The sequence below is a fragment of the Glossina fuscipes genome, unplaced genomic scaffold, assembly GCF_014805625.2.
Source record: "Glossina fuscipes isolate IAEA_lab_2018 unplaced genomic scaffold, Yale_Gfus_2 111, whole genome shotgun sequence".
Lineage (NCBI taxonomy): Eukaryota > Metazoa > Arthropoda > Insecta > Diptera > Glossinidae > Glossina > Glossina fuscipes.
Window position 1 is genome coordinate 637,180 of NW_023998454.1, and position 24,979 is coordinate 662,158.

The 24,979-nt window shown below is 33.6% G+C and overlaps 1 long non-coding RNA gene across 1 annotated transcript; it reads left to right on the plus strand.

The window, feature by feature from the left end:
- Positions 1–1,653: 1,653 nt before the first annotated feature.
- Positions 1,654–24,978, plus strand: LOC119638942. The gene is made up of 4 exons (XR_005247509.1): positions 1,654–1,982; positions 2,105–2,779; positions 14,155–14,416; positions 24,590–24,978. It is a non-coding gene; the product is annotated as an uncharacterized LOC119638942 (long non-coding RNA).
- The last annotated feature ends 1 nt before the right edge of the window (position 24,979 follows it).

The window sequence follows — 24,979 nt, forward strand, 5'->3', positions numbered from 1 at the left end:
CACCTGAAAAATTTAAATCAAGTGAAAAATTTTACAAAAAAAAGTACTCTTTCGTACTGAGGTTTGAAACCGTAAACATTAACTTCGTAGTCGCTATTCTTGCTTGACTACTCAAGCGGATATTTACTCTAGGATCGCGTTCAGAATGTGCGCAGAAATTGTTATACTTTTATCTGCTGTAGTTTGTGAGTAAAGTAAGAATGTTAAATATTTTGAAGCTAGTCGTAAGTCCTTTTTTTGAAGGATAAAAACGTCCGGTTTTTTCCTTGTCAAAGCATATTCAAATATTTGGCGAAGAATATTTAGCGCCAATAGTGTTTACAAAGCAATTTCTTTTTAAGTTCATTTATCTCTACCTAAGCTAAAGGTTCCCAATACTACTTATGAGTAAAATTTTCTGACCCAAGAGCAACTTCTCCATATAGCTTAGGTGCGGCGGTATCAGTGGGTAATAGTTTTGCAAAATCCTAGAAAGTAACGTATTCTTAGTAAATTTGCCGCACTCTATGCGCATTTCAAAATTTTCAAATTATTGTAAGAAATTAAATCGAGGACTTGAAGGAAAATTTCGATTTTCGACGCAGTTTATAAATACAGGTGATGTGTTTTCTGTTATAACATTATTGTTATCATTATAATCATACTGTTATATAAAATTGTTTTGTCATTTTTCGACCTCATCGAAATATAAATGCATTTTAATAGAAATTAAACGAGTTTTACCCGAATCTGAACGGATCTTGGCAGGAACTGAACTAATATTGTTGCTCATCTTCTTGATTTCAGAACAAAGGCTTAACATGTCGACGTAGTGTGATCATACTTCAACGGCATCTTTATTCTCAGTATATGGTATTTCTTTTCAACATGTAAAAAGCAAACCAGCTAACGGTTTTTAAACAAATGAATCTAGAAGTGAAAACGTGCAAATGTACTTCTCTTCAAAAAATACTAAAAAAGAGGAAGAACAAAATAAAAAGTTTTAATAAAGGTACATACCAATAAACAATTGTAAGAAAACGTGAGTATATATACATATTCGTTTGTTACAACATTGAGAAGAGAGATAGGTCGAGAAGTCTCATAAGTGTATATATTTTCAATCAATCAAATCTGAATTGATCTAGACATACCCATCTGTCCGCCTGCACAATACCTATTTAATTCTAAAATCTGCGTTAGACATGCTTCAATGCTGGTAATGAAGGAGAGTGCAACATCAACTAAAAACACGTCTGCTTTCCTCTTTTTTTGGTCACCACTAACAATCATATCAATATATATGTCTATATATATACATGTATACATACTATAATAATAAGCAAAGGCAGATGTTCACGTTTCAATAATATTTCGCATATAGCAACCCTAAAGCAATCACATTTCAAATATATGTTATAGACATGTGGTAACTTTCTGCTTTTGCAATTACAATAAGCAGCCGTAATGAACAGCTGTTATTAGTCATTAGTTCACTATTTCTCAGTACAAATTGAAGCTAATGTGTATTGTTATCAATAGGTGTCGTTTTCGCGCCCTTTTAACGCACCGAACCCCGCATATGTATATAAACTAACGCATTAATGAATGGTTGTCATTTTGAGCGGTATACTAGTGTGTATTAACGAGTGTTAAATGGATGAACTGTATCAAAAAAAAGGCATAATTGAAAAATTAAGAAAAACAAACGTTCATATGATTTTTTTCTATTTAAGGGATTCCGAAAAAGGTATAATATGAACTTGGCTGGAAGTTTCCAATAAGAGAAGGTGGTGGGTTTGTGTGCAATGGTGTATAAGAAACTCCTTAGAATAGAAATGTGATGATAAGTAAACTATAGCCAGCACTCAGTTCCTAAATGCCATTCAACGCGTACGGTACGTTAGTCAACCAAAGTCAACCGATAAAGTTAATGAGGCTTTATAACGAGTACTGGATAAGCACAATTGGTTAAATAAATGATAAAAAAATAAAATTCGCAAGTATTAAATTAAAAAATTAAACAAAAAAATCAATATGAACTCTCGTTAAATTAATTGAATGCTATCTTTGCAAAGCAACTAAAAAAAATTTTTCTTTTTTTTGATTTTCAAATGTCGTTCAGCTGTTGAACTTATGCCAATTATTATGGTTGCTCATACGTTATGGACCGCCGAGGTGTTGTGATGTGATAATGTATTTGTTTACGAGATTGGCTGCTGTTTGTAAATATTTCAACAAAAAACGTTTAAGGTGAAACAGTATATGAAATGCTATGAAATTAAGCAGAAATAAAAAATAAAAACAAAAAAAAAAAACAACATTGGCGTTAATTCACTATTAATAAGAGAATTTTATATTTATAACCAATTTTTGTGTTATTTTTCTGTTCCGTTGCGTTTGTTTCGCTCTGCTTTGCAAACATTTTTATGAACATCTATCTAGTAGTCTAAAGGTTAAATATTTTTAAACGAGTCTTTATTTTTCAATGAGTGCCGTAATTATTTGTTTGTTTATTTATAAACAAGAAACATCATTTAAAATGTAATAACAATGAAAGTGATGTAAATTTAAACAGATTTTCAAACAAATTTTACAAAATGAACTAAAAAGATGAAATATTTTGAAGCAAATTAAATCGTGATATGAAAGTTGGGTTAAAAAAAAAAATTATAAAATTAATGTGATAAATTAAACGTCTTTATTTGTGAACATTGTGCTGTGATTCAAGTTTTTGTGATTGGACTTTAATATCTTCGAATTATTTTTATCGTCTGTTTTGCTCGAAAGTAAGGAAAGTGTAAGTAAAACTTTTAAATAATTAGCAAGCATTTAGACTTAATGTTAAGCAAGGTTTGTTTCTGTTTTGATCTTAACGTGATGTCTAGCCTTACTTTTCTGCCGTTTATAGCAACGCCAACAATAAAATGGCTTCTGTATGTTAGCTGTTTTAGCCGTAATTGCTGGTCTTTTTACATCGTTCATTTCGTTCAAACAATGCCGCTGGGAATCTGCAGTGACCGTTTCGTTCGGTTTTAGCAACTCGTAATATAGTACACTTTGCTGATTCCACCATATGCACCGCAAAACTTTATGGCCATTCATACTCTGCTTCGATGTCGATGTGGATGACTCTCCTCGACTAGCCCATGACTTTTTACGCCCACCTTTCATTGTCAGTCAGAATACTTGTTCCACAGAAAACGCTCTATTTTTTGCCTGACAAATAATGACATCGCGGTGTTAAAACGGCTCGCATTGTGATTTTCAGTCTCTTCGTATTTTAAACATTTTTCCTTCTTTTTGATCCTCCTCATCGAATGTAAATGTTTAGAAACACTTGATTCATCAATTGCCAAGCTGGTCGAAAGTTCTTTACAAGTTCATGGAGATTAATGGTCTTCGAACTGGTTTGATTCTCCAGACCGTTGTTTGTCATTTTAATGAAAATCCCCACTTTTAAACCGTGGAAACCAATCACCGACAATTGGAATACAATGGAGCAGCACCACGATAAGCTTCCATAAGCGTTGATGGACTTCTAGCTAGCAGATTTCTCAAATTAAATAACAAAAGTAATGGATGTAGAAAATGCAAAATGCACTAAATAATTTAACAATATTAAATCCAAAATTGTTATTTTATGTAGAGAACGGTTAACATTATCGAACTTAACCGCTATTTACATTGATACTTTGGCATTAATAAAGCGAATATTTAGAGCACCTTTATCCTACAAGTATCAAGAATGCTAAGTTAAAGCTTTGAGCTTACTTTGAAGTTTCTCGAAGACTTCAAAATTTTTATGGATCAAATTTCCTTCGAAAAAAATCAATATTAAAAAAATTAAAACATACAAGTTCTTTGCCCCATTGTACTCGTAAAAGCAAATGTACCTTACTTCACTAATTTTGGTCATTTTGAAGTTATAGTAAGCGACAAAGCGGTTCTGCAAAGCGATGTCGTAAAAACAAAATCTCAGCTTTTTCTTTACTTTTGTAAAGTGGTTTTCTTTGACGATTGTCATGAATTTTAATAACACACCTGCATGCCTTTATATAAAAACTTATTACAAAACCGCAAGTAAATCTTCGCTGTGCGTACATAAAGAATGTGGGCACAAACATTTGCATGTTATTCTTTAATCTGCATATAATTCTTTTCCCTCCCTTCGTGTTATGATAAAAACAGATCTTTTCACATTTTTTTTTCTTAGCTCAGATTAAAATAAATTATTCAGCTTTCTTTGCGTTGATACATATGCCCGTTGGTTTAAAACTTACACTGGTGCATCTTATCATTCTTATAAACGAGTGCGGCATGTAACGAATTTTACCATCGCAAGATTACATTATATACTATAACTCAAAAGCATAAGAAGAATGTTGCGAAATTTATTATCGGGTTGTACTCCATCCTTCAAAATACATATTTTTTATTACAATTTGTTAAGCCCTTTTTGTATCACTTTTTTTTATCAGCACTACTTCATATAAACATTAAAAAATTTGTGAATTTTTTAAAGTTAAAATATAAAAGAATTAACAGGAAGCAATCATAACTTAACGTATTATGTTCCTGTTATAGCAAAACTACCTAATCTCCGTGCTGTTTCAATAGCCAAATCGACACGTCCCCCGACACCCCGATGCCGGTGGGGGAACGATACATTGTCACTGTGTCTTCCCGTTTGGAATCTTAATGTTCAAATTACGCTAAGATTGTTCCCGAAAGGTGTTGTCGATCGTGTTCCGTTTGTAGTAACCTAAAATTTTCGCGGAATATTTCTTTGTACTCCGTACTTTGAAAGCAACGAATTTTTCCAACTTCTCCTAAAATAATTGGATAGGATTGTTCGCAGAAAATCGAGTAACTCAGTTACGCCATTGACATAAGCTGAACAGCGAAAAACCAATTTTCAAACGACTTCTCTTAAGACAAAACCCTTGTCTAAGTATGGTAAAATAAGCTGATTTTAAAATCTTTTTTTATTATTATTTAATAATTTTTTCTGCTCATAAAATTTTATTAATTTTTTTTGTGATAAACAAAACCGAAGATGTGCTTCCTTCAAATGATTTTTTCGCTCCATTTAAAAAATGTTAAAATATTTATGACAAATCTTTGGTACCCACCACTTGGGTCTGGAACGTATACATATGTTTCATCCATGTGTGTTTCGTTGTCAGATAATTGAAATATGAAATATTTGCGTCGATAATAAACGTTAGCATTAAATCAGGATTTGGGCTATTTATGTGTGAAAAATAAAATCACTCACCGTTCATAGACCTGCAGACGAAAACCTGTATTTTCTATGACTTTTTCTAACAAAATGCAAGCTTATTGCACATTATCACATGTTATTGCTCAAAACTTTCGTCGGCTAGAAAAATTTACTACACTGACAAAACAAATTATTCAATGTAACACTTAACCCTTCATCACTAACATTTATTTACTACTTCACATGGGGATATTGTTGTGGGCGATACGTCGTTTTACCTGCCTCAAAGTGCACCATCTTTTCTTGTAGCTGAGAATTATTCGGACTATTTTTAATGCAAAATTCTTGAATATATTAAGCAAGTAATGCAAAAATCGAAAACATAATAATTGTTACACCTTTTAAATACCGTGAATTAAAGAGCGAATACGGATGCTTCAGCTTACAGCACTCTTAGTGTTCACGAGCTAGCGGAGTTTGCCTGTATGCATTACCATCTGCTATTGCTGAGCTAAACTCTTTCTTCTTCTTCAACAGATGATTTGTTGTGCCAAATTAGGGAAGGCTTAGCGTCTACTACCGCAATGAGAATGGACCCTTGCATATATTTATAAGTTAATATTTTGCTTGATTTTTGTTTTTATATAATTTACGCATTAGATGATATGTGATAGAAGAAGATAGCAGTAAAATAAAATAAAAAAATAAATAAATTTAATGGCCGAGAAGTTTAATAGGTTGTAGCCTGAAACCTAGTAAAGTCAGAGGTTAGTTTAAGTGATTTGTTGATATCGACTTGTTGAGTTTAGTTATACTTGTTTTATTTTTGTATTTTCTTGCGCGCCATTTCTTTCCTTCTTCGCAATGTCCAGGGTTAACATTTATACATTTTGCAATTTTCATTTTCATTTATTCATTTATTAAGTAGCAGTAAACCCAAGGGCCTATTACCTAGTTACGTAGATACATTTTATGTGCAAAAAGAAACCACAACTTAAGTGAGTATACAAGTCAGCTAGATGGCTGCTAATGTAATCATCTCGCTCCATAAAGTTCGTAATCATCGATTCCTACCAGAAACAAAGTACATATTATGAGTTTAGCAACGCGGTTAACTTTCCTCTAAACATATTCAAAGAATCATCGAAGGATGTCAGATGCAGTAGCAAGGCACTCTTATATCTAGCAACATGAACAGTAAACGGTCGTTCAGCCGATGAGTTAGACGCACGTGGTATTAATATGAAAGAGTTTCTATTCGAACTAGAGGACTGCAGTCGTTCAATTAAAAGACTTGGTGATCGAGATCGAACAGTTTTTTAGAAGTAGATAAACAACTTGAAATTTAGATAACAGTGAAAGGAGAATTTTAAGAAAGCATGAATGAATCTCGATAAGTAGTTTTATTTATTTTTTCGAATTTATGTTATTTTCTTTTATTTTAATATTTATTTATTATTTATGTCTTTCTCCTTTCCTTCTTTTTTAATGTTTCATTTTTTTTTTACGAAAAGAAAGTGCCTGTGTGTACTTGCAACATATTTACTACTAATCTACCAAGATTCTCGTGTTTTGAATAAAATTTTTTATAACCTAAGAAAATACAGACAACTTTTATAAAGGTTTAAACCCTCCCGCACACAAAATATATAACGATGCTGCTGCAATAAATTAATGTGCACTTAATTTGTATGTCACATTTTCTTTTATGGATCCTATAAAAAAATATTAACATTTGTATCTTTTTGCTAAATAGATCCTTACTTTTTATGGGGAACCTTGTAAGGGATACGATCCAAAAAATCGATCTGCTTGGTCTAAATTATGTATAGTTATCTTCTATTTCCAATTATTTTTTATTTTTTTGAAGTATATTTTCATTATATATATGTTTCGTAGGATCGGTTCTAAATTTTAGCTCATCTGATCCAAATTTTTCACATTAAGTTAGAATGTCGAAACACTATTACTAACCAATTTTCGTGGAGAAATTTTGAGAGTAGGTCCAATCCAATGTCAGTAGAACCAAAATAAGTCAGCGTACCAAATTTCATCAAAATATGTCAAAGATGGGGGTCCGTGGGTTGACCCACAAGAATACATGATCAGACGGACAGACAATCTTAGATCGATGCAGGAAAGGATTCTGACAGAGGATAATAAAAGACGGTTTTATCTATGTTAAGTCTTTATGGGTATTAGATACAGTCGCACAATGTTAGTATATTTTCTATTATATTGCAATATGTGGGGTATAAACATAAGAATTTCATAGTGAGTTTGCATCGAATCCTGTTTGTTCGCCAACACGTCGTTGGTAGATGTACAAGCTAAATGTCATATATTTGCAGTTCGGATCATTTTTAGCAATAATAATTTTTAGATGACTTGGAAATTTAGGAAAACTGTAGATAGGCAAAAATATGCACATCTTTCGTTTACACTTACGTAAAATTCTTACCTAGACCAACTTATAAACAGGTGTAGTATTTAGAGAGGAAACGTTAGCTCTGTCTTCTTGCATACAAATTTTTGAAAGAAATCCGACAAACCTCTTTTGCACAGAATGTAATTAATGAATTTCTTTTTATTTAAGATTTGCTTGTTAAATTTTACCCATCAATTTACGATAGACAATTTACTCGGTCACCAAGAGGAAGTATTCTAGTTTTGACTTCTTTTGCTTCCTCCTCGCTTAATGATACTCAGCTTTAGTTCATAGGTGGGTAACTGTAAGTAAGTTGAATTAGTTAAGTGCAAACGAAATGGTAATTGACATTAAATGACGATTGAGTTGATATGAATGTCATTAAATTGTCTTGAATAATGACAAGCATTAAGCTAAATTTGCCTATGTGTGCGCGCGCGCGCCTTTTGCGTGTTTTGTGTAGAAATAACGATGAAATCCAAATATTTTATTTACATATTAATACATGCAAGTTAACGAAATATCTTTTCACGTAAATGAAAGCAGTAAGAAATACCTGTCACTTTATAGACTAGTTTGACAAGACGGATTTGACAAGACCGTCCTTTCCACATTGATTACACGTTTGGCTAATCCGCGCTAATATTATATTCATGTTATGAATCTCTATCTATGCACATCATTTAACTGCAAATAAATTGTACAGCCATCCATGGTTTATTGAGTTGCTTTTTCGAATACTTCAACTCAGACCATTTCTAAATATTAAAATTTTTTAGCCACAAAATTTGTGAACGTAATTAACGTTTTGTTAACCCTAAATTCGCTAACGGTATTGGGTTCAGTTTTATTCCTTTCTGTCCGAACTATATACATATTTTTTCTTTCTTCTATCAGTAAACTTGTTTATTAGGTTTACTTCAAAAAAAGAGCACTTATCTCCCTTTGAACGTCTCCTGACTAGTTTTATTCAATTTTTAGAGACCTGGCGTTCGATTTTCGCATGTTTTTGAACATTTTGTATTAATTCTCCGCATCATATTCGTACAAGTGCTTTTATATAATATATAATCTTATATATATAAATGTATAAGAAAAGAGCATTTATCTCCCCTTAAACGTCTCCTGACTAGTTTTATTGCATTTTTAGAGACCTGGCGTTCGATTTTCGCATATTTTTGAACATTTTGTGTTAATTCTTCGCATCATATTCATACAAGGATCATGGCAATTAAAAATCTCTCGTATAAAGAGGTAAAAGAGAATTTTTCCGCAAATTATTTTGAATGTCTCGATGACATCACCTATGACGACAATTTCCCTCCACTGCGGAACACGTCTGCAATTTCGACCAAGGATGATAATCAAAATGCCAAAAAAACTTTAACCAAAAATAAATATAATGCTGTCGTCAAAAAGAAATCGGTTCCTTCCGAATCTCCTCTCAGTTCACCCACCAAGCCTTCTCTCAATTCACCCTCCAAGCCGTCTGGAACAAGTCTTCGGCGTCCGACAATTTGCGGTCCTTAGAACTTGAAAGATTAATTCTCGCGATTCAAGAAAGTATCCGTCTGGTGATCCGTCATAACCTTATTAAAGAATTTGAAGCAAAAATGTCTGTCTGTGCCATTTCTTGCCCCGTTCAAGCACCCAGTACTACGAGGAAATCCGCTGGGGTTCTTTCTCAAGTTTTAAGATGATATCCTTTTTACAATATAATATTCAAAGTGTCCGACCTAACCTGTCGTTTTTGGATTTTTACTTAAATTCAAACAAGGTTGATTTCTGCATCTTAAGTTAAGTTTTTCTGAAAGATGGAAATTGGTTTGAAGTTAAAGTTTCGAATTATGTCTCAGCCACCAAATGCCGAAATGATGGCTATGGCGGTGTTAATATACTACTTAAGGAAGGTGCCAATTTCAGATGCATTTCCTAAAATTCAGCTCTTGAGATTACCACCATCAAAACCATGAATCTTAAATCGAATCTCTTCACAGCATCATGCTACTTTCCACCCAGTCTCGATGTGCAAACCTTTCGTGATCCACCCAACTACATTGAATATATGAAAACAATGAAAGAATGGATGTCTGCAGTTAGAAAAGCGAAAAGGACACATAGAGCTATCGCGATTAAAGGTTTATGCGGTAACAGCAACCCACGTTCTTTCTGGAATTATATCAATGGTCATCGACATTCTAGTCAAAAATTAAGCGGTTGTGCTGTATGGATTAACCATAAAAATACTTGGATATGCTCACGAGCTACATTCCAAGTGTCAATCCGATTACAATACCTTCAATTTCTTTTAGTAGTCTCAGCAACACACCCTTTTCATTGCATGAGCTAATGTATGTTTTACATTCCAGAAAGAGAGCTACTGCTGCAGATTGTGATGGAGTCAAGTATGACATGCTGAGAGCACTGTCTGGAGGAAGCTTTAGCATTCTCTTGCATGCAATTAACAACTGCTGGTCCATCAACTTTATACCCTCAGATTTGCGATGCATCATAGTTCCCATTCCTAAGGCAGGTAAAGACTTAAATGATTTAAGTAACTCCAGACCAATTTCACTGATATCTGTATTCATAAACACTATCAACCTCATGGTTAAGGAGAGACTAACTGCTTTCCTGAAAACTGAGAACATTATTCTAGCTCGTTCTTACGCCTATCAAAAACGCAAATCTACGAATATGTGTGTTAATGAATTCGTAGCTAGCTAAAAAAAGCAGGCAAAATGCTTTCCCTGGACATCAGCAAAGCCTATGACTGTGTCAACTTGATTAAGCTTGGTAGAATTCTCTTAAACCTTTTGATTCCTCTTCAAATGCAGCTGTGGATACTTAATTTTTTATCCAAGCGTGTGTTGGTGATGGGTACTAAAAAAGTTGAAATATATGGTGGTATCCCACAAGGCAGTTATATACGCCACATATCTTCAATCTATGCGCAGCTTCTTTGCATGATCTTCATGGTGACAAAACTCCTATTTTTCAATATGCAGATGATTTCCTAATTGTATCTGCGGACTCATCTTTTTCAGCTGCTCGATGAAAGCGAACTTCTTTTTCGATGCATGCGCTGATCTTAATTTATATATTAACCCCAGCAAAACAAATGCTACTTATTTTGCCAAAGGTTTTAAACTTGAACTAAGACTTCTTATCAAAGGTAACCAAGTTAATCAGGTAAAATCTTTTCGATTTCTTGGTAGAATTTTAAATGACAGCTTAACCCTTCGTGGGCATTATGAAAAGGCGTTCAAAGATTGTCAGTCTGGATGCAACATCATCAAACTCATGACAAACAATCAGGCAAGCTTGCCTCCCAAGAATGCTTTCACCGTTTACAAATCTCTAGTCAGGTCCAAAATTGAATTTGAACATTCCACATGTTGCAATTTCCCAAAATATATTGAGAAACGTATACAAGCATTTGTAAACCGAATGTTGAAGCGTTATACTGGACTGCTCCCTCAACTCCTCAACATATTCTCAATGTCATGTCTGGTGAGTGGCCCGTTTATGAAAGAGCCCTTTTTTGCACTGCCAAGGAGTTAATTAAAGTCAAGATGACAAATCCTTCCCTTTTTCAGGAAATTATACCTCTCAGTGATACTGTCACTGGCAGCTATATTTTTTGCTATCAAAAACTTCGTCATATTTTTGATAAGTTAGATTCAATTCCTCCCTTGAATTTCATAACCAGCAAATGCAGAGTCTTCATGAACATTTTCGAATCGATCTCTACCTCAAAGCAAAATGTCAACTTCTCTTGAATGAGGATGTTATGCCATGTTTTATTACAACAACGGCGACGATATATATGCCACCGACGATTCCGTCGGACATAATGTATCTGGCTTTTCGGTCGTGAAACATCTCTCTAAAACAGTACGTCAAGTCAAAGTGGCGGAGGAACTTTCCTCAACTTTTATTGAGTTGCTCGCCATTTGACATGCTATTAAGGTTGCTATTTCCGATGGTATCAGAAAGTTTATTATTTTTTCTGACAGCAGATCAGCTCTACTTCTAATAATTAAAGAGATTTAGAGAATCAATATGTGTTTGATATTCACAAGATGTTGCATGAATCTCAAGTGGATGACTGTCACCCCGTTTGGGTACTTGGCCACTGCGCCTTTTTTTTAAATGTAAAAGCCGACTTTCATGCAGGAAGAGCTCGTGTTGATGGGAAAATTTTGTCCATCAAATACACTCCCAATGAAGCAATTCGGGCAATTCGCAGCCACATCCTTCAACATGCTGATTCGTGCTATACCATGTGATGTTTGTGAAGTTTGCAATGTTGTTGAGTCTGCTGAGCATCTAATCTTCAGATGTCACAGGCTTGATGGCATTAGAGAGTTTTTTATCTTCTTCAAGTTATATGGCTGTCTCCTCGATATCTGTGCAGCAAACAGTGTACGGGGAACTAACTTGCTTTATTAAAAAAGTTAATTTATCCTTTTAGATTTTTTTTTCCTCTCCAGCCATCCTAGTAAAGTATGCTTTTAAATTCATTTGGCTGAGAAGTTTTTAATGAATGTTTGGATATTTTTGCTAATCTTTGCATAAGTACCTCTAAGTTATGAATAATAAATGCATTTTAAAACAATTTTTTTTAAAACTATTTGACATATGTGTGTTTGTAAAAGGTGTACAAATTGAAAGTAAGCGTTTTTGATGATATTCAGCATTATTGAAAACATATTTGTTAGAAAGTTTAGTAATCAGACCTAGTCTAATCCGGTATCGAATCAATATCGCACATTTTTAGCTTTGCTAAGAATTATCTGCTAAATATATCTGAGCCAGTACTAGCCAGAAAGCAACAGATCTGAACGAATCATAAAATACTTCTTGACTTCCTGGGCTGCTTTTGCTAAAGACGTATCGACGTACGCGAGTTTTATAATTTTTAATTAAATTTTCCCAATTGAATTTGTAATTGTGCCATCGCTTATCGCATTTTCATTCTAGGCCAACTTAATCATATCCGTAGGTTCAGTTGCATTCTTTTTTAATTTGATGCAGTTTAAAACTGAATAAAATACAGTGCCGTAACGGCATAAATTTCTTTTGACTTTCATGCACGTTGAATGGAAGCTTGTAAGTAACCGAAACATGTACCTTAGAAGCACCAACATTTAAGCTATGCATATCCAAGACTTTGGTAAAAACGAGCGCGTCATGCACGTTTTACGAAGTCACCAATTTCAAATTACAAAATTTATTTGTTTATTTGCACACCGAATAAATATCTTTTCGGTTTTATCTACAGGAAAAGAATTTTCTTTAATTTAAAATGTATCATCAACAAGTTGTCAAACAATGTGTGTGTGCTAAGAAAATAGTAAGCATACTTTAAAATTTATTAGCTAAATGATGAAATATGCTAAAAATGCTTAGTAGAGTTAAAATCTTATTCATTTTTTTTTACTTTTAATCTCTCTCAAGAAAAAAGGAAAGCCTTAAAAAAAAGAAGAAAATGCTCGTTTAGATATAGTTCATTACGAGCAAGAGCAACGAATAGATAATGTGAAAAGCATTTCTAAGTAAAAAGATATTCTCTCTGCATTCTATTTACTTAAAAAGCCGAAAACAACGAAATTTGATAAAAATTTGAAATGCTCGTACGAAATTAAAACTAATGGATAATATTGCAAAGCAAATTGTTTAAAAAGCCAATAATAAATTTTATTGCTCATATTTCCGGTGTTCGTCGCTTTTAGAAAATATTCCAAGCTGTTTGGAAATTCACCAATTTAAAAATTTCTCTTGATTTGGGTTTCCTTTTTATGTATTTGAAACATTTGCATACGTATAGATATTCATCCTTCAATTTATTATTTTAATTCAATACAAATCGCAAGATTAATTCCCTTAAGATATGCTGCAAACGAATTTTTTTGGTATCATGGGGAGGATAATTGCGTTTGGAATTTTATGCTTTGCTTGCTTGCTCGCTGCTACTCCTCGCCAGACTGCTATGGTATTAGGAAGTGGTAATAGTAATAGTAGAAGCAGTAGCACTGTCGCTTGATGTCGGTATGCAATATACAATCGAAAGAAAGATGTGCTATTTTAAGTTTAGTCTCTGCACTTAAGTGCTCTTCTCTTACGATAAGCTAAAAAATGCACAATGGACGCTAATGTACAAGGAATTACTTTTTGAATAACATCGAGTAAAGGAATCTTTATGAAGACCGTCGCTCGTCAAATTACCATTTCAATGAAAAAGTTTACTTGTCACCATTGTATGGTATATTAGGTTACCTTCTTGATATATCACGTTATAAACCTTGCATTTTTCCACATCCGTTCGAAAACATTCGACTAACACAAGCACAAGCCAGTAGCGAATGCCGCCACTGCAATGGCTTCAATGCTTTCCCTACATAAAGGAATAATGAATCAACAAGCACAAATTACTTATTAAGTATTTCTTTAATTTATATTTACAATTAAAGCGATCACTGCACGATTCCCGTATTTTTTCTCTTTTAAACAATAGCATGGACACCTTAGTTTACTAATATCGAGAACAGGTACGAACGGCTGGTCTAATAACTTATCATAAATCTACGTGATGTCGTTAGAGCGTTGCCCTCAAAGTGTAATCGGTTGCCAGTTTAGTGTTTAGTTATCTCTACGGAGTCCTATAAGTCGTGGTTGGGAGAAAGCGGCTCTGTTGAGGCTCTTTATGGGATATGATGCGTGGTCTTAACCAAGCGAAGATACACGTTGAACGTTGTTGGAATTATGCCGCATATGAGGTTGGTTAGTCCTTTTTTTGTCTTTCTTTTACGAATAATCTCTATAATAATCTCACTTGTAAAACGTACTCATAGACAGTTATTTTAAGAGGCTACGTTATTCTACTTAAGAGTGTGCGTGTAATATTTAGTTCCAGCATTTTTCATTTGCTCGTTGACTGCACAAGACACTATTTTTAAACCATTAATCATTGATTGATTTCTATTTTTTGATTATTTAATATATTTTTAATTTTTATTTAAGATATTTGTCATTTCGATTTATGATATACCTTAATCGTGTTATCATATATGAAGTTTTGTGCAAAATAAATGTACTTTACAAAGCCTGACGTCGCAGTTCATGCACTTGTATGTGTCCAGTATAAGTTAGGGAGGTATGGTTGATATTCAAATATATGCATAAGTTCGTGATTGTATTGCATTGAGAAGCAAATGGCTAAACAAAAAATTCATGCCATGCAAAACACATTAGCCAATGTATACAATGTTTTCACTCAGATACACGATTACTTTGTGCGTCTGTGCTATTGTGTTCAAATGTTCAATAAATAATAATTTACTTTTTATACTAAAAAAGTTTCAGAGTAAATGGAATGAATTCTTAAACATTTCAAATAATTGTTTTCTCTCATTAAAGCGCAATGATTCATCCAAGGGTGTCGCAGTCGTTCATTTATTTATTCGATTTCTTTTTTTGACTTTCGACTACTATAAGCGAAAAAAATTTCATGTTAAATATGGGCAATAATTGGCTAATTAGTGCATTAAAATAAATTTTCCTGCATTTTTTTAAATTATTGATTTTATTTTTTCAACCAAAGCTTATTGCGTTGCAGAGATAATTTTGGGTAAAAAAATGCTTATTATATATGTTAAGCATTGCTTTCGATTCTCAGCAAACATTGCATTTGAATACGTCGCTAAAACCCTCTCCCCAATGTAAGCAACAAATTATTACGTATTATGTACGAAAAGATTCTTACGCTTTTCTATCGCTAAAGGAGCCGAAATAGAATTGCGAATTTTCTACGTGAATGCAATATTCTCTTTCTCTAGCTTTGAATGGATTGAATGGTGTTCCACAAAAATTTTTTTTGACAGAAAGTGGACTATATCTGTTTAACTTGGGGGATAGCGCTGGAAGACTAGACGGTATATTAAAATCGCCGGCAAATTCAAACGCACATTTTGCAACGGAACGAAGTCAGTATTAATGAGCGCGACTAATCGCAACCAAAAAAACTGGAGCAATTTGTCAAAAACCGTGATATAGTGATTTGTCAGCATAATGACGTTCGGCTCGATAAGAGAAAACCTGTTCAGAAAATACTGAACTGACCCTGAACTGACGTTACTACTTTTGGATCATACAGATTTCTATCGACGATTCATCATATGTCCGGGCCGGGTTTTAATTCTTATGACGATAACCAAAAAACACTCAAGACCAGTCACCTCTTCAATTCTCTTCATTTTCTGGTTAAGAGAGGGGAGAAACAGCCGTAGCAATTTTTCTTTTATTATAATTGTTGAGTTCGTGCAGAAACTGTTTAATATTCTATTGTAAACTGTTGTTCCTAATTTTGGAAAGTCATTCCAACACGAAGCTTACTAAGTTCAAACGTTTTAGTTAATACATTATTTTCATGCATATCATACATAATTCGATATATACTTGCCGGTTAATTAGCAATAATTTTCATTGTCGTATCTAATTTAACATAACTTGTTGTTTACATACGGGTAAACTTTCCTCAAGGTATGATTAAATAATATATTAATATATGCGACAGGTAAAGTTTTTTCGGCTGTTCTCTTTTGTCATTAGTCCGCGCATTTCTTTTTAACGTTCATTAACTGATTGTAGTTAACACATTTCGGAAATGCCGTACTATGTGCAGATTTAATTATTTATGAAGATAATGTAATTTTTATAGAAAAAATGCAAGTTTTCCGACATTTAATTTATGCTTTCAATGTAACGTTTTGCATTACGTTTATGTAATAGGAAAACTTAAATAAATTTTATTTACATTGATAAAGCACTAACAAAAATTATAATAAACGCATAAAAACAAAACCAACGAAAAAAGTTTACACACGGCTTTAGTTGTTCCCCAAATACCTTGCATGTAGGCATGCTTATTCGTATTTCAGGAAATAAAAAGGCCAGCCATGCATTTCTCTCTAGTTTCCTTCTATCTTATCATAGAAGTTCAGTTTATGAATATCTCTCAAATTATTTTCATGCTCCGTCGGACGATGAGGGTTGCTTTTTATTTATTTTCAAGAAAAGAAAGACAGTTGAACTGTTACTTTTTCGGACTGTTAACCTCATTGCAATATACCCAGCAAGCAAAGCAAATACAGCAGCACATATATTTCTGGTGCTACCCATTGAAACGTGAAATACTTTGAGTTGGGGTTATCCCTGCAAGTTCAACTCGTAGTTCCTAGTCTAACTTCAAAATCGACTTCCTCGCTAAAAAGGTTCATTATCTAAAGTTTGACCATTCAAATCTCAGTGCAAGAATATGTGTGTTGCCGATAATACGCAAAGAGCTTTAATTTCTGAGCAAAACTTCGGAAGTAGAATTCGGGTGCGATTAATATAATCAAGACAACTGCATGACAAATTTGCATGATATGAGTTTAAAGTTCCATCCCTAAAGTGTGACATAAACAGTTGCTAGCCAGAATAAATCAATCTAAAGAAAATTCTAGTGCTCTGTTGTACAATTGTTATATAATGTTTCTTGCAATATAAGTGAAAGTTTTGCCTTTTCACATAAACTATTTCCGCTATTTTTTTTTTAATAAAATGTACTATTTAAAATAAGGTGTTACGAGGGTTCGTTCACGTAATAATTAGTGTGTGATCAATAAAGACGAATTATCGAGCTGTTTTAGTGTTAAGAATCGTGCAATTGCAGACGTTGAGGCTTTTCTGTTTTATATATAAGGAACAAGAGAATACTTTAACAAACATGTATGTGTGCGATTTCTAAGTATTATTATTATTATTATTACAAACTTAGCCAGAGAATAAATTCTAAGACTTTTGTCTTAAAGCACTAGCATCTAAGGCTTTCGGCTTTTATTAAAAACTCTACCGCACTTGAGATAGCTAGTCGAGACTCTTGCCTACTCGGCCACTCAGCCGGATCGATTTGTAAGTAAACCTTATATTGTAAAAGATATTCCGACATTTTATATTGTTTGTATTCATTATCTACCTCTAATTATATGCCATTTTTGTTAACACCTTTTTATCAGCTGCCTACGTTCAGGCGTGATTTTATTTTTAAATATAAAATTTATTGTTTATCGCCAACTATATCGAAAGGTTAATTTATTCTACAAAAGACTTAAGCTTTACGAAGTATGTATCAGATGGTCTTTAAAGTAAGATTGTGGCTCGATTTAGTCCGTCTATTCGTCCATTGTTGTATGACATCTGTTGTTGGAATATTTACGATCGCTAAGCCCGTGTATAGTCTTTTTGTCATGTACGGATCTCTTATCTTATTGGATCAACGCTTAATAAAACCAAGCATTGATCTAGCTTTAGTTAAAGAAAGCTCAATATGCAAATTAAACCGTAATCTTTGGTCAAATAGCACTTCCAAATCCATGTACGACTCAACACCTTCTAAGTTGTGTGAATCAATTAAATACACCGAACGACACTTTGTTCAATTTATTTAGACTTAGTTTCATAAAGTTTACCGACTACCATGCGACTAAATTATTTAGATCATTTTGAAGCTGGCGCGAATCCAACTCCGAGAAAAATGAGTTAAACAGCTTAACATCATCAGCATACATTAATATCTGACTTGATTTGATCACCGATGGCAAGTTATTAAGGTATAAATTGAATAATATGGCTACAAAATGGCTTCCTTGCGGTACATCCGACGTCACCAGGAATTCATTCGAGGAAATGCTATTAAACACAATCCTGAATGATCTTATCCATTTCACTAATTGGGCGGGAAAAATCGAGGCCTGGAGTTTAAAGATCAGTAAGTTATGGTTAACCAGCTCAAATGCTTTATTAAAGTCAGTGGATATGACGTCTGTGCGAGCGCCACCAGTGAAAGCCATCGACGCCTGGGAAGTGAGCTCTAATAGACTCGAGGCTGCAGATCCTCTTTTCCGAAAGCCATGCTGGAAAGAGAAGTATATGATTTGATGACAAAAGCTAGATGCTGGATGACTATATGCTCAAACAATTTATGTGGGACACTCAACTTGGAAATGCCCCTGTAGTTCTCTACATGGTGATGTTAATCCAAGACTTGATAAGAATATTTATCAAAGTGTTTAAAAAACTTAAATGTTCATAACTAAGTCCACTGTTACGTTCATAATAAGCAACAAAAAGGGGAGCAGCTGGTTGGCCTAAAAGTTTCAATAATTTTATAAAAACTACTAAAATACTTTCAAAGTTATTTGCATTCGTTGAAGGCAACGAGTATCAAATCTTTTCCTTAGGGCGAACACAACTTGCTTTTTCTTTTTTTTTTTGGTTTTTAAGTCGTTTTGAAATATTGCAGAGTCCTCTAGTTATCGTTATAACTACATTTTCTTGTGATATAATTTACTTTGTCAATTTTCATCAACAACATTTGCTACAAGAAGAGATCTTGTTTATTTAATTACCATGAAGTATTCAAACCTAAGAACAAGCAAAGTCGAAAGGAGAAAAGATTAAAACAAAAGGAATTCGTGATGGATACATTATGTGCTTACAGTAAATGACTAGAAATTTACAGCCATTGAGCAATTGTTCAAATAACATCAAATCATGTGTTGTGATATGCTGATGTGTTGATGCGTACACGGTACATTTGCTCGCACATGCAATGTACACTATATACATATATATGTATATAGTGTTAATCTAATTGTTAATTAATTGCAATATGAGAGAGAACATTGTTTATAAAATGTGTTTACTTGTGTATTGGTGTGAGATGTGTGTAATATAAAATTAATGATGCAATTAAATGTATTACATACAGGTACAATATATCGATATAGATATTGTTCGATGCATAGTTAGACATTTGAGAAGTTGCGTCTTTACTAGCAAGCCAGCAATGGTAAAAACCGTTCAAAATAATATCTTCCAACTACTCGTCTACACTGACTAAAACAAATATATATATTATCATTCCTCTAGTCTCGTTGTATGGTGCTTGGGAATGAAATTGTATGAAATGCTTTTATGTATATGTTTGTATCTATTTAGGTATCAAAACCAGCGGTATGGTAGCTGGCTCTCAATACGCCACTTGTAGCGGTTGCGTTTACAAAACACATTGTCATATAAAAAACTAAAAACACTTTTCTTAACTGCTGTTTGGTTAGAGTTCATTTGATGGTCGTTTGGCTGGGCAGTTTTCAGCTTAACAGTTTTGTCTGTGCACTCGTTTGTGTGGGCTTGTATAACGCTTAAGAGAGAATGTTATTTATAATAGTAACAACAATATACGATTACTTATGTATATATTGGCTCACATGGCGTTTCATTGCAGCATGTAGCCGTATAGCGGCAATAACGGCAAGCGTGAAGTTTCCTTTCATGATAGAAACGGGAGAAATATTTTTCTGGTAATAAATTCTGATCATAACATATATGGTATTGTATTGGTCAACGATTGGTAACAAAAACTAAAACATAAATTCACCCTACTTGTAGTAAATTTTAATACTTTCTTTTCAATTGTATTGCTGAACAATTTCAAAAAAAATTTAAAATACATTTTTCTTCTTCTTTTGGATATTGTTGTTGTCTGTTATCAAGCATTGCTCGTGTACTTTACTCGCAGCGGCACTTTAGCTGATGTTCATTACTTCAGTTTTCCTCTTCGATATGTTAAGTTAAACGAAAATTGTTGTGTAACTCTACAAGGCCGTTAAATTTGTACTTGAGAATGAGCGTTTTTAACTACAGCCCCGCATGTATTTTGAAGTAGACAAAAACCAAAATGAAAATTAATACAAAAAAGAATAAAAAAGGATTCTACAGTTGCAAAGTCGCAAAGTGATTCCCAAACATTGTTAATGATCGAGTATTCTGAGAATTTATGTGTTAACTGTGCTACAATTCGAATTTTTGCTTCAAACAACGTATAAAAGCTGCACTCAGGAAACTGTATTTGATAAACTGGTATGTGGATAGTTGGAGGAGGCTTTGAAATTAATTTTATTATCTATAATACTTGATTGCATTTCAAAAAATGCAATTGTGTCGCTTAAACCGCTGTTCCACTGCTCCTGTCATTTTTATGAAGAAAGTTTCTACATTAGAGCTCACTACTTTTCTACATATCATATCAATTTTAACACTAAACGTACCGCGCGCGGTCAAATGACCGTTTTTAAACTTTCGTTTAAAATTTCTCGCATAAAACGTTATTGTATCGTCATGTAGCTTATTGACTTTTCGTAAAATATACATACATCGAAAAGCGGGGAACGAGTTTTTATTGTAGCATGAGAAAAATATTTTGTTTACTATCTACTTTACTAAGATACATACGTTTTTTTCAAGCGGTCATTTGACCGCTCATCGTAGGGTGAAATGTCGGTACGTTTAGTGTTAATTACAGTCATAAAAAGCTGTGTTTTCCTCATGTTTACAAGCTAATGTCAGCGTTGCCGTTATATGAGCAACAATTTTATGCGACACTATCGTTGAAACTTTGGACCCCGGTTTGACAACGTATTATCCTCAATTCCTATACTCATTTCATTTGGATTCTTCTTTTTAATTTCCAAGTTAATTTTTATGCCGCGCACCGAGTAGTGGGGCATGGATTTTGATAATTTTTCACTTGCGAAAAATTCATACAATATGTAATACCACAAAATTTTGCATCATTTTCTACAAATTTTTCCGATCTGTCGGGCACAGTACGATCTTAGGGCGGTACAATCTCGAAAGAACGATGTTGGTTTTGGCGGTGACCCAATCGTCGACTCCTTTCCGTACTTTTTTACAAACCGCGTACCAGCCAAGAAGTATCGATCTGAGCAAGTAGTGATCAGAAGTCGCTGGGTCTCACAGAACTTCCCATTCGAGCAGCAATGGTATATGATACACAACGCTTGCAATGTGCGGCCGAGCGTTGTCATGCAATAGGATGACTTTGTGTCTGTTAACGGTTATTGCTGGTCTTTTTTACAACAATTGACATATGATGGAGCAGTACCGCCATAAGCTTTTTTAAAATTATTTCATAAGCTTTGGCAGCAGTCAGTTCAATAATACGTAATGAAAAATGTTGTTCTATGTAGAGAAAGGTCGAAATCGTCGAATTTAATCGCTGTGTGCATTCATACTTTACATTACTTTATCGCCAATAGATGTCGCTGCTCAAAATGTGCGCAAACACTTTTTACCAAATATATTCTTCCCTTCGTAACACCTAGAAGTGCGTATCAAAGCTCACCTAACTAATATGTATTTTCAGTCAGGGTTAAGTTCGATCGGAGTCGATTTAAGTCTTCGTCTGCTCCTTTGTTATCGGAAAGATCACGTTCGCAAAAGTTCTCTATAGATAGTTAAAACCTATACTTTTTTCGCCAATCGAGTTTGAAAACGAAGGTAACTTACTAATTACCACTTACAACTTACGATCTCTAGTGGATTTTAATCTCGAATCCTTACTAGGATCATTTAAACGGTTGATGTACAAATATTTTCGACTAGCGTCCTAACACGTTCCATTTAACGAACCAAATAGTGAGCAAATTTTACAAATTTATTTCTAGTGACGAATATTAAAGGTTCAACCAAAATGGAAATAGTTTTATATATTGCCCTTTTCATTTTTGCTGTACGTGCAAAAACAGAAACATTCTTTGGTATATTGCCACATAAAAATTGAGAAAAGATGAAGGCGGCCTTGTTATTTATTTCGAAGCATTTTAAAAGTAGAAATAATATAACAAAAGAGAATAGTAAAATATATGTTGTAAGTCACTGAAAAACAAAAGCCATTAGTCATATTAATCATATCACACATATATACTTATCCCCTAGTTTACAAAAAAGATCGAATTCTCTAAAAACTGAGCATATCAAGGGCATGATATATCAACCCAACACAAAAACAAGATAACGTATGGATGCTGCTGGTAGTTAATCTAAATATGCAAGAGATAGATGAAAGCACAAAACACAAACCTATTTTTTACAAATTCAACAATGAATAAGTTAAAAAAGTTGTAAAACAGAGTTTTTGCAAAATTGCTGCACGTACCTCGAGATCGTTCACTATAATGTCTTAATTGAAAATATATTTGCGTAACAATAGAGATCCTAACAACTTCGCTGCAAGAATACGGAATCTTATGGTGAATAAGAGTGTGCGGAAAGTCTTTGAGGAACTTGTCTAGATCGTACCAACAACGTAACAAACTGTACCTACAGTTTTTTTTGTGCAGTAATATTTCTTTTATAATCTGAAAATCCCACATAAGCTACGAATTTCTTAATCACTGGTTAACATGGTTAACAACAAAAAAGATGCATTTTGTTAATTCAAACTTCTTAAGCAGACCCTCCGAAAGAGCTTCGCGATTTTGCTCGCTATGTCTGTGTTGTTTTAGCAGACATTCGCATAGTTGCAAAGAGTTAAGTTCCATTTGGTTCAGTAATTCAGTAATACATCGTAGAGCTTTTCAACATTTACTTACAAAAAAACCGCAAACAACCCCACTAGGCCAAATACGTCCACTAGGCACCACCCATTTCATTTTCATGTATTCACTTATTAAGTAACTATATATATTTCATGCAACATAACAACATTACAACATAAGTGAGTATACAAGTGTACCAGATGTTTGCTAATGTAATTGTCTTGCTTCGTAAACACCGTACTCATCAATTCGTACCAGAAACAAAATATACGTTTAGCAGCGCGGACAATTCTCTTTACACGTATTCAAAGAATCATCGGAGGAATTCAGACTAAGTATTCCAATAAGTAGTAACGGGAACAGCAAAAGATCGACAGCTGATGAGTCAGACAGACGTTGGATTAATACGATAGCGTTTCTAATCGATTCGATTCGATTTAGAGAATTGCAGTCGGTCTAATACAAGGCTTGGGAATCGAGATTAAATGAGCTTTTAGAAGTAGATAACCAATCGGAATTTTACCTATTCCAGAAAGGAGGATTTTAAGGAATTATGGCAAAGGTGCTATAAACATGTCATAAACGTTTGTTATAAGCAAAACAATATTTTGAAGCCTATTTAAGTTATACCTTGAGTGCCCGGAAGAACTCCAATACAATAGTTAACATGTGTCAGGAGGAGAGAATGGGCAATGGTGTATTAAATCTGTAAAGGCAGATATAAATTTAGATTATATAATTATCGGAGCGTAACTTTAACAGGGGCATTGTCAAAGGCAAAGGATCGTCACAAGAAGTTGCATTGAATCTGTAAGATCTATAAGATATTTTTATATTAAGGTTAAATGACCAAGAACGGGGAGAATTGAACAATAAGGCTTTAGTTTTACTGGAGTTAATGCAGAGCATATTGTCCATCACCCAGGAGCAAAAGATTCGTTAATATTGTTTCCGAACAAATTCCAATTATTTGTAGCATATTTATAGAGCAGAAAAACGTCATCTGCATATGCAAAAAAGTGCAATCATTGCTAACCAAACCCGCAAGATCGCTTACGAAGAGATTAAATGATAAGGGGCCCAAAATGAAATCTTGCGATATTTCAGATATAGTTTCAGTGAGGGAATGCAGAGGGAACTGTAGTTTCAAAATTATCCAGTGGCGATATTGTAAAAAAGTACGGTGAGTTTAGACGTACGTGCAGTTAGCAATAGTGGTAGAAAACGTATAACAATAAGGAACTGTGAAAAGTGTGAAAATGAAAAAATTCAGAAACCGCATAATTATGAAATTTTGTAAATCGAGGGATAAGTGTAACGAATTTAACTATAGGGACGTAAATGGTTGGAATAACAAAGCGTTTGATGGCAATCGTCTTAAGAGTTTTTTCGTTTCGCTTTGCTTAATTGAAATTTAAAATAACTTTAATTAAAAGAGAACATTTTTCAAATATTTCGTACCTACTACATTTTTATATACATTTTTATATGCTCTAATTTTTTTTACAGCCTTCATCTAGAACATGTGACATGAAGGATGAAAAATATTCACACAAACAGCTCTTGAATGCACGTCAAAGAATCGTCTTTCTTTCAATTTCTAATTCAAGATAAAATCAATCGAGAAAAAATCAAGTCGAAATACTATTGGAAAAAAGGGAAACATTTCTATATCCTATTGATGTATCTTATACGAGAGCCAAATTTACTTCGCAGTACATTTCTAAAACAAGAAGTCAGCTTAAGAGAATGAGATGAAGTGAGAAGACGAAATGACTTCCGTACTGAAAATGTCCGGATGTGAATGGTTGAGGAATACCTCGGAAAATTTCTTAAATAATGTCCCAACAAATTCCGGCAACAACTAAAATAAATAAAACTTCTATCACTTCACCATAA